The sequence below is a fragment of the Chiloscyllium plagiosum genome, chromosome 1 (assembly GCF_004010195.1).
Source record: "Chiloscyllium plagiosum isolate BGI_BamShark_2017 chromosome 1, ASM401019v2, whole genome shotgun sequence".
NCBI classification, from domain to species: Eukaryota; Metazoa; Chordata; class Chondrichthyes; order Orectolobiformes; family Hemiscylliidae; genus Chiloscyllium; species Chiloscyllium plagiosum.
Window position 1 is genome coordinate 116,739,104 of NC_057710.1, and position 10,393 is coordinate 116,749,496.

A 10,393-nucleotide genomic window follows, 5' to 3' on the forward strand; every position below is an offset into this window, starting at 1 on the left:
AGGGTGCCCAACCTATCACCTTCACCCTCACCCCCATCCACCGATCGCACTCCCAGCTACCTTTCCCCCACCAACCCCACCCCCTCTCATTTGCTTCTCAGCCCCCGTGGCCACAAGCCTCATTCCTGATGAAGGACTTAGGCCCGAAACACTGTAAGTAACTGAGATCCAAGCACTGATCCTTTAGGTACCTGTTAGCTACAAACCATCACACCAAATAGACTTTTCCCCCCATCTGTTCTCTCTCTACCAACCAATCCTTCATCCATTACACTATCACAACCAATTCAATAAACTTTTATTCAGCATATTATGTGTCATCATCCAAAGCTTTTGAAAATTGAAAGGCAATGATAAGTTACTCCAAGAACAAGGAGATGAGGTTGTGCAAGATGCAAAACATGAAGGTCCGTGTCCTCAGGATTCCGGGGCGTAATTTGCAACGTTTTCCTTAGCCTTTTCAAGCAGCACCGCCCCTCTCTGGTGTGAGATTGCCTCCAACAGTGTTTTATCTGATGTGGCAATTCTTTCATTATCGCTTATAGCATAGAAACGGTATATGGATATTATAGCATTGAAGATTTCAAGAGACATTTGTTACAATTAACTATGTTTCAATAGAACACATGCCTCCAATGGAGCTGTATGCTTCAAGTGACCAGAGAAAAGGTAGATCACAAAGACCTCAAGACTTTCAGGTTTCATACTGTGATACAGTGATGATAGCTTGAGCAACTCTCTTAAAGGCATTATGGCATACTGACTATAACACCGAGAACACAACTTCCTCTTTTTTACAAAAAATACATGGTTTGTACATGTGCACAATTGTTACTTTGATAATCATACAGATACATAAAACAGAGTTTACAAAACCAATATTTCAAATTTCAATTTAACATTTTGGAGATTTGGCAAATTCATATACCACCTTGGAGAGATTGTCACTCAACATTGTCACAATCAGTGTCACAATCATCATCATGATAGAGTTCTTCCCCATTCTGTCTCCGAACCGTATACTGGTGTGAACTAGTTTCTGGTCCATCACAATCCTGAAGGGGGAAAGCAAAGTTTTTGTTGGTTAGCTCCACTACTTGAAATTTTTTTTAATGGTCATTTTTGCCAATTAATTATTTTTTAAAACTATCTACTTATTGAGACAACATTGATAACTTTTACTCAACAAGTGTTTATATTTTTATCATACAGTATTTTAATCATTTTCAAAGTTCACATTAAATGTTATGTGAAACCCAATTCCAGGCAGCTGCTTCTGGAAATAGCTGCTTAAGGGTTGAAATGCTGACAAGTAGACTGGTTATTTCTGAGAGAGCTAACAACAGGGGTTATTTTTGCTGCAACAGAAATGCCCTGGTAGCATCAGTACAGAGAGGGAGATTGAGGTCAGATCTAGTGCAGATCATTGACCTGAAACTCTGACTCTGTCCACAGATACTATCTGGCCTGCTGTATATCTCCAGTAATTGCTGTTTATATTTTAGATTCCCACCATCTCCAGTACTATGCTTCATGCTGAGCATTTGTAAGTATAACTTCTGTGTTAATAAAAGCTCACTTATGTGGACACGTAGTGTGCTCTATTAGGGTGAATTGGTTAGTTTAAATTTGCTGGAATGCTTTGCAATTTTTAAACTTGGAAGTGTAGCTAGGAGTCATTTACCAATCAAGTGTGTCACTGTTAGTTCAAGATATTCTCATTCTGAAGAATGGCTAGTGGACTCCAAATGTTAACTCTGCTTTCTCTCCACTGATGTTGCCAGACCTGCTGACATTTTCCAGCAATTTTTGCTTTTGTTTGAATTCTCATTTATACTGGGGATAATTGTTTACAGTTCTTGTAAGGTTCATGTCTTTTGGATCTTGCTGTCTGGATATTGGATAGTGCTAGATTGAAAGAAACAGAGCAGGTTACATAATGCGAATGACCAAGTTGTGTATATTTGACCAGCAAAACCACGGTTGTAAAGTGTATCATATTTAAAGCAGGGTTTCCAATGGTCTTTCCAAATGGAGACATACATACAAAAGCCAAGACATTTTGCTGAACCAATATAAAACAGTTTGCCTTTACTATAACTATAGTTCCAAATTTTTCACATCAAAATATGTCAAGATTTTGTTACGATACAAAGCCAGACAACCAAACTAATTCAGCCTCCCAATCCCTATATTCACAACATTATAAAATTAAAGCATTCACTGACCCTCAAAATTGATCCAAATGGTTTCCAACCAGACTTTTTGAATAACCAATACTGGAATTTATGAGCAAGTGATTTCAAACACGAGATTTATACCTTAAACAAAAGATTTAACAATATATTAATATTGTAGAAGCTTTAGCAGAGCCAAGTTATAAAACATGACAATCTCATTGATGTCTATTATTCAAACTCAATCTCTTTGATACTACCCTCCACTCTCACACAAAAATAGATAAGAGATAAACCAAAAGGAAAACAAAAACAAACTAGATGTAACTGGCCAGGCCACTGAAGCAGTCTCCGCAATATGTAATTTCACAGGCACATGGGATTATATTTTGCTTAGTTTCCGGAAGACACAATGAACAAAGGAGAAATCAAGCCTCCAATCAGTCACCTTCTCGGGCACAATCCTTTGACTTAAAACACAGTTCAAAACCAATCCAAACTTTGCTTTATCTTTTTTAGACTGATTGTCTTCCTATGAGGACACTGTTATCTTTCAAACATCTGCCATCTGTTTGATTATAATGTCTCTGCAGAGTTGAAACATCGATAGAGCACTTTTATTAAAAATAACTTCCAGATCCCGCCTAATAAATAAGTAATAGCTTGTTCCCTTTTTGGTTTAAAATCAAGTTGCTGTTCAGAGTCAAAAGGTCATTCACATATAGCTTCAAATGCATGTTCAGAAAGAAATTGGATAAATATTTGGAGAACACAATTAGATGGATCTGACCTTTGCAGGCCATGCGATGATAAGTCTAACCCTTGGAAAGGACCAGAGAGTTCCAGATAGACTCCTTACACCATCAGCATTTGTAGAATTGTTGCCTCATGAGGACATCGCAGGATGACTTCATTCTTTAGATTAATTGCAGCTATGCACTTTGTTTGCTGCTGCCTCCCACACTAAATCTTCACAGAAACACTTAGAAGAATCAAGTAGAAGACTGTATAGTTACTATGATTAATTGCCATAAATAATGAAAAGTTTAATATTTCACAGTATTGTTAGGTTTTGGCATGTTTCCTCAGACTGTTTTGTAACTGGGAAATTATTGTGCATGTACGAATTGTGCTAGAATTAGTGGTCTTTGCATTTTGTCCTTCATTGGGAAAGAAGTGAAAGGCATTTACTATAAAACGATTATGAATTTCTTGAAGCATCCTCAGTCATGGAACATGTCAGACATGGAAACAATGCAACAAATACAGATGACAATATTTCTCAAAAGCAATAAACATTCCTCCAAAGTGTAAATTGGTTAGATTTGCTTGGCACTTCTTCCTCATTTTCTTCCTTTGCTCTCCCTTGTAGTTTTTCAGTTTAACTCACTAGCAAAAACTACTGCTCACAATGGCTGATCTCTGGTGCTGCTACAGCGAGCTTCATCAGCTCCCATCCATGAAGTTACACAGGAGGATTTCTACAAGCAATTAAACCTTCTGACCTGGTGACTCCAATAGGACACGGATAAGGAATATCTATAAATTCATGTTGTCAGAGAATTTCCAGCCTAAGCAGTGACAGACTATTGAGAAAGATTTCATGCTGTGCCTCAGAAAGTCTCCTGACCTCTATCAAATGTCCCCTGCAAATACAAAGTCATTAGAGAAATCTGAACATACCTTTGAGGAATGTATATAATTCTCATTAGCAACTCCTTAATTCTTGTTCAGTTTGCTGCTATAGGAGAGATCAGTATAGTCAGTGTAACCTGTTAAATGAACATTAGGACTTTATTTAATTGGGCATACTAACCTTAATCATTATCAGGTGGCTGTTCCAAACATTCATTAAAATTCCTTTGTCAAGTTTGTATCTTATGCTTAAGGCAAACTAATGATATGTTGCAGCTCCAATTATGATCTGGTATAACCTCAGAGTTTCCTCTACTTAGATGGGAACCAGATAAATTAAGTCTCCAACTCCTTGAAGATCATATTAAGACATAATAATGCTGTCATTCCATTGATGATAATTAACCTCTATTCATGTATTTGAGCTAATTTGTTTATGTTGACATTGTTTTGACTCATAATATTCCACATGGAAGCCAGGAGAAAGAAAAATCTAGTTTGCTTCAAATTTGGAGAGTGAACAGTTCAGCCACTGGGGCAAAATCTAGTTCTGACAGGATTTTATTTCATTTTGTTTCTGCACTCCTATTATTTTCCTTTGGGGTTGTGGCGGCTGGTACATTGACATATCAGACACATAGCTTCACCCTCTATATCTGTTCAACAAGTAATGATCAAACGTGCTTAGCAGCAAGGTACATGCAGACAGTCATGGCCGAGACAATATTAACTAGTATGTCAATGTGTAGGTGGCAATAATGGCTTGTAGCACAAGATAAGACAGAGGTCATATGTGCTTTGACAGGTAATGTCATACCAGGAGTTCTTTAACTCTTTCGAGGTTGCCATGGCAATATTGGTAACCTTTGTCCATTTATGGAGAATAAATGCAGTAAATAGGTTGCAGATGATTTATTTACAAGGAAACACATCTTCATCACAAAACAATGACAGGATAAGAGTGCACTGCAATTTTACTAGTTTTCACAATTCTCCAAATTCTGTAGGGTTACAAATACCAACACCTACATATAAAAAGCTAAACACGTATACCATATAAAAATAACTTGTGTTGCATGGAACTACTTTAAGATATAAGTCTGGCAAAGTTTTTCAGTAATAAACTGTAGCTGGAGTTGTATTTCTTCATGCAGAATGAGCTGTGTTATAGTCTATACTTTCTGTGAGACAGCAATGTGCATCATGGATCATGGAAACATTACAACATGCAAGTTTGCTAATCTTAACTGACATAAAGTACTATTGTGTAGTCCCTCCTTCAATGGCTTTTTATGTACCTAATAACTTCACACGAAGTTGGTGCTGCCCCTTTTGGCATTGACACATTCAGTGAGCAGATGTCATGCAGTGCCAAACAAGACAACTTGGAAAAACACCTCTTTGCTCTGGTTCACTCCACGTCAAAATGTTCTTCCTTGTTGTTGTTCCATTAGTACAGTAAGCAGGTTTGATGTCAGTTAATTGACATTTAGTTTCAAAAATTAAAACTTTTTTTTTCAAATTGATGCAGCTGCTCTTTTGCTACATCTATACTAGATATGTTATTCCTAACTATAAAATCTTTGTAAATTAGGTGCGGTGACTTTGTGCATAATACAAGGTGAAGGTTAGCATTTGAAATTTATAAAGGTTGCTCTGTTCAACTTAGGTTGATGCAGAGTCCACAGTGCAACATTCTGCCATAATATGCAAATGTTGCAAGGAACTTGATGTTTACATTTTCCAGCAATATCACTAAATAAATGCCTTTATGCCCAAAAGAACAAAATGTATTTATATAGCACCACATATAATCAGAACATTCCTTTGCAATTTATATCTAATAATGTTCAGTAGCTGCTTTGCCAATAAATGAAATAATAAATTTAGTGCAAAGATCCCACAAACAATATTTAAGATAAATGACGAAACAATTTTTGTTGGTAGAGTTGTTTGAGAGAAACACAGCCTTTGTTCAATATCCTATTCAAAAGGAAACTATGTGACCATGCAACACTTTTTCAATACTGCATTGAAGCGGCACTTTAGTGTTAATGCTCAAATTCTGGATTAAAACTTGAATATTGAATGTTCTGATGCAAGTGAAAAGCATATTATCAATTTATCCTATTATGAGGAATGTAACAAGATATTGAGCATTTTTATGAGTTCAGTTAATCCCGTCTATTGAGCACATATTAAACAGCAGAATTTACTCCCACCAGAAAAATTAGCAACAGAGTGAATGTTATCTTCCAGAATTATTTGATAACTTACATTTAATCCTTAAAATACTTCTAGTAATAGTTACTTAGAATTCTAATCTTTTAAATGTTGTGGTCTTGGCAGCTTTCAAGCTGAAATTATCCTTTTTCCTGCCATTTCATCCTTAGAATAATACTGAATGAATCCTTTAATCCGATGCTAAAAGGGTTATCAAACTTGTGAAGTACCAGTATGGGGGAAGTGATGACTGACTGGTGGGTTGTTCAAGACCTTTTTGGCAGTCAGCAGTCCGTGTAAATTTGGTATTTGTTTCTGTCTGTCATTTTAAGGGTGAGACCATTGAAAACATCCAGATTTTGAAGCTTCATCCAGGGACCACATACCTCTGTCATTTCTACATAAAATAGTTTGTCACTGTCTTCACTTCTCCAGGGTGTATCATGTTTTTTTTTTCAAGTAGCCCAAGTGCCTTACACTGTGTTTTAGTTACATTTTTGACTTCAACTTTTGCTCAGTTTAGCTTCTTCGCTTCGTGAGGAGATTGCCAAACTAATCTGGCAGTCCTAAACTAGGTCACTCAAATTTCATGAATTTGAAATGTATGCATGAAGGAAAGAATTTCTTTCAGTTAAAAAATGTTTACCAGGCTAGTACTGTGGAATTTCTACAGAGATTCTCCCACTTAATTACCATAAATTCAGCAGAGATTGTAAAATCTCAGACAATAAACTGAAATTAATGAATGCAGAAATACTTCACTTAATTTAAGGATACTTGTGTCCCAGTAGGTCAGATGAAGTTCTGCAGTGTTGATCTTTCAGGCAAAATAAATTCCTGTCTACAGGTTGCAAAATGCATAATATATGATCTAACTGTTTACAAAAGGAAATAATAGCTAAGCTGTTTCAGTATGGCTGCAATACTTTAGCCAAATGGGCATTGGCGAAAATTGCGTGGGTATGTCCTGTGCACAAAAAGCAGAGAAAGTTCAGTCTGGATAAAGGGGAACCTATGGGTATACAGTACTTGGATTTCTAGAAGGCATTTGATAAGCATCCACATCAAATGTTTATTGTGGAAAATAAAAGCACTTAGAATAGAGGAGAACATATTATAATGGATAGAGGTTGGGCTGGCTGGCAGAAAACTGAGAAGTTGCATACATAGGTCTTTGACTGATGAGCTGATATGTGAAGTAGAGTTCCACAGGAGTTTGTACTGGGGTCTCAACTTATCACTGTTTACATTAATGGTTCAGATGTGGGGGCGAAAATATAGTAGCTAAATTCATAGATGATGCAAAGTTATGTTGGAAAACATGTTACGAAGCAGACAAAAAGATCATGAAGCCAAATATAGATAGGTTGAGTGAATGGGCAGATGGATTACAATATGGGAAATTGTGAAGTTGTTCACTTTGGCTAGAAGAGTTTAAAACCAGAGTATAAACCTAACGGGGAATGACTGTAGAAATGTAAGGCATAGAGAGATCTAGGTGTAAAAGTGCATGAGTAACAAAAAGTTAGTATGGAGTTGCAGCACATAATCAAGAAGCCCATTGAAGTGCTTTCCTTTATTCCAAAAGAAATTTAATATAATAACATTATGCTTCAGTTTTACAGGGCATTGGTGAAATCAAGTTTGCGTACAGTGTGCACTTTTGTTCTCCTTGTTTAAGGAAGAATTTAAATGCATTGGACACTGTTCAAAGGAGTTTTTCTACATCAATACCTGGAATGTTTGTTGCCTTATGGGGATAGCTTAGAAAAGTTAAGCTTGTTTTGTGTGAAAAATAGAAGCATGAGGGATGATTTGATTGAAATGTATAATATCCTGAATGGTCTTGACAAGGTAGACATGGGAAGGATACTTGCTCTTGAGTGTAAGTCCAGAACTAGGGGGCATTGTTTCAAAATTAGAGACCATCTCTTTTACAACTGAGAAAAGGCGATTGCTTTTTCTCTCAGAAAGTTGTTTGCCTTTCGGAGCTGCCTGCTCAGAAGGCAGTGAAGTGGAGTCATTGAGTATTTTTAAGGCAATGATAGAGAGAGTATTGTTTGGCAAGGAAATCAAAGATTATTAGGAATAGAAGGAAACACAGCTCAGCCATGATCTTATTGAATGGTGGACGTGCTCGGAAGGTTGGAAGGTATACTTCTGCTCCTATTTCTTATGTTTGTATGTACTCAAATCCACTTACCATAAAGGCATGTTAGCCTTCAGTGACTTAATGCTGCGGACATGTTTAGGATTGGGAGGTCATGTTGTGGCTGTACAGGACATTGGTTAGACCACTTTGGAATAATGCATGCAATTCTGGTCTCCCTGCTATATTGAGAAACTTGAAAGGGTTCAGAAAAGATTTACAAGGATGTTGCCAGAGTTGGAGGATTTGAGCTAGAGGGAGAGGCTGAGTAGGCTGGTGCTGTTTTCCCTGGAAAATTGGAGACTGAAGGGTGACTTTATAGAGTTTAGAGGGATATGGGCTGGGTGCTGGCAAATGGGAGCAGATTAATTTGGCTATCTAGTTGGAATGGATGAGGTTGACTGAAGGGTCTGTTTCAGTGCTGTATAGTTTGATAACTCTATGATTCTATGACATCCTGCATCTTTGTACATTTACACTTTGTACTCCCTTATAATTTAAAAAATACACCTCACATTTGTTTATTCTACCAAAGTAGATAACATCACATTTTTCTACAATATGTTCCATCTGCCATATTCTTGGCCAGTCACTAATCTGTCTCAAACACTAATCTCTCCCTCACAGCACATATTTCCAATTAGCTTTGTGTTATTCATGAACTTGGAATGATTTAGCCCACATCCAAAACATTGGTACATGTTGTGAATAGCTAAGGTCCAAGAAGGTGGGCGGCACGGTGGCACAGTGGTTAGCACTGCTGCCTCGCAGCGCCAGAGACCCGGGTTCAATTCCCGACTCAGGCGACTGACTGTGTGGAGTTTGCACGTTCTCCCCGTGTCTGCGTGGGTTTCCTCCGGGTGCTCCGGTTTCCTCCCACAGTCCAAAGATGTGCAGGGTCAGGTGAATTGGCCATACTAAATTGCCCGTAGTGTTAGATAAGGGGTAAATGTAGGGGTATGGGTGGGTTTCGCTTCGGCGGGTCGGTGTGGACTTGTTGGTCCGAAGGGCCTGTTTCCACACTGTAATCTAATCTAAATCTAAACTGATCATCGTGGTACCCCACTAGTCGCAGCCTGGCAATATGAGAAATATTCAATTATTCCTCATTTTTTGAGCTGAATCTGACATTGTTTTGAATAAGTTCGAGTTGTGTAGTTATTCTTTATCACCATGAGACTGTATGAATTTTCTGGTCATATCTTACCAAACTCACCTCATTAATTACCTGCCATGCCTCAATTCCATTTGTCAAATTTGATTTCTGCTCTGTCTTACCATGTGCTGTTCTGGGATCAACTTGCCAACAGCGACAGTCCACTGAATGACCAGCATCCCTTGTGTCTGCATCATCTGTAAAAGCCGGCTGTGCATCTGGATGAGCTCTGTCATTCCAAAGCTGTTCTGTTCAATCCAGGATGGAATCTGAAAACAGTGGACAAGGGGAAGATGGCACTGTGATTTTTTTAATCGCAGATTTGGATGTTTTGCCGGACAAGCCGGATTTATTCCCATTCATTCTCACCCACCTTCCCCCATCCCACCGTTCTCACAGATAATAGCCCTGCATTCCCTCTGCTGCTTCCTGTGCCACCTGATCATGCTCCCCCCACACGTACAGCATTAATAGCTATGCGAAATGTGATAATCACACTCATTCTCCCCTTTCTCTCTCACAGAAGGAGACAGCCCATATCAGGGTGCAAGGTTTGTGGGTAGAATCCTGCTAATATCTATGTCCTTATCCCTACGGCAAGAGAATATTCACAGGAGAAGACTGGGACAGCTCCAGTGGGAATGCCAAAGCATCCCCGTTCTGCCAAGAGTAAATGCCACTCATCATTTCACTGCAGCTCTCCCAGTCACCCGACAGTCAGTCTCAATCATTGTACACCATTTCCAACCACTGGCCCCCTATACCTCTCCCTTATGTCTTGCAGGTAGATCCAGCATATCCAGCTCCCAGTGTCAAAGATTAATCTGCAAACGCTGTAGCCTACAGCAAAGACTGTACAGGCTCTACCACCCGCCCCCTCCCCCCCCCCCTCCCCTCTCAGCAGACATGACCGGGCAAGACATGCCAGACCTGTTCCTGATGCCTGTTTATCTCCTCAGCCCTGTTATCCCTACCCCACCCCCAAGGATTATCACTACAGAGACTTCAGCCTTGCTTGGAGATGTAGTGGATAGCGAAGAAGGTTATCTTGGA

The 10,393-nt window shown here is 38.6% G+C and overlaps 1 long non-coding RNA gene across 4 annotated transcripts; it reads right to left on the bottom strand.

Moving 5' to 3' along the window:
- Window positions 1–281: 281 nt before the first annotated feature.
- LOC122555767 lies at window positions 282–3,934 on the bottom strand. Of its 4 annotated transcripts, none has more exons than XR_006313358.1 (4): window positions 3,861–3,934; window positions 2,229–2,321; window positions 1,685–1,908; window positions 282–1,055 (listed from the first exon to the last, which is right to left on the bottom strand). It is a non-coding gene; the product is annotated as an uncharacterized LOC122555767 (long non-coding RNA). The 4 variants fall into 4 exon arrangements; XR_006313360.1 differs by lacking the exon at window positions 3,861–3,934 and adding an exon at window positions 3,588–3,839; XR_006313359.1 differs by lacking the exon at window positions 3,861–3,934 and adding an exon at window positions 3,568–3,839.
- Between the last annotated feature and the right edge of the window lie 6,459 nt (window positions 3,935–10,393).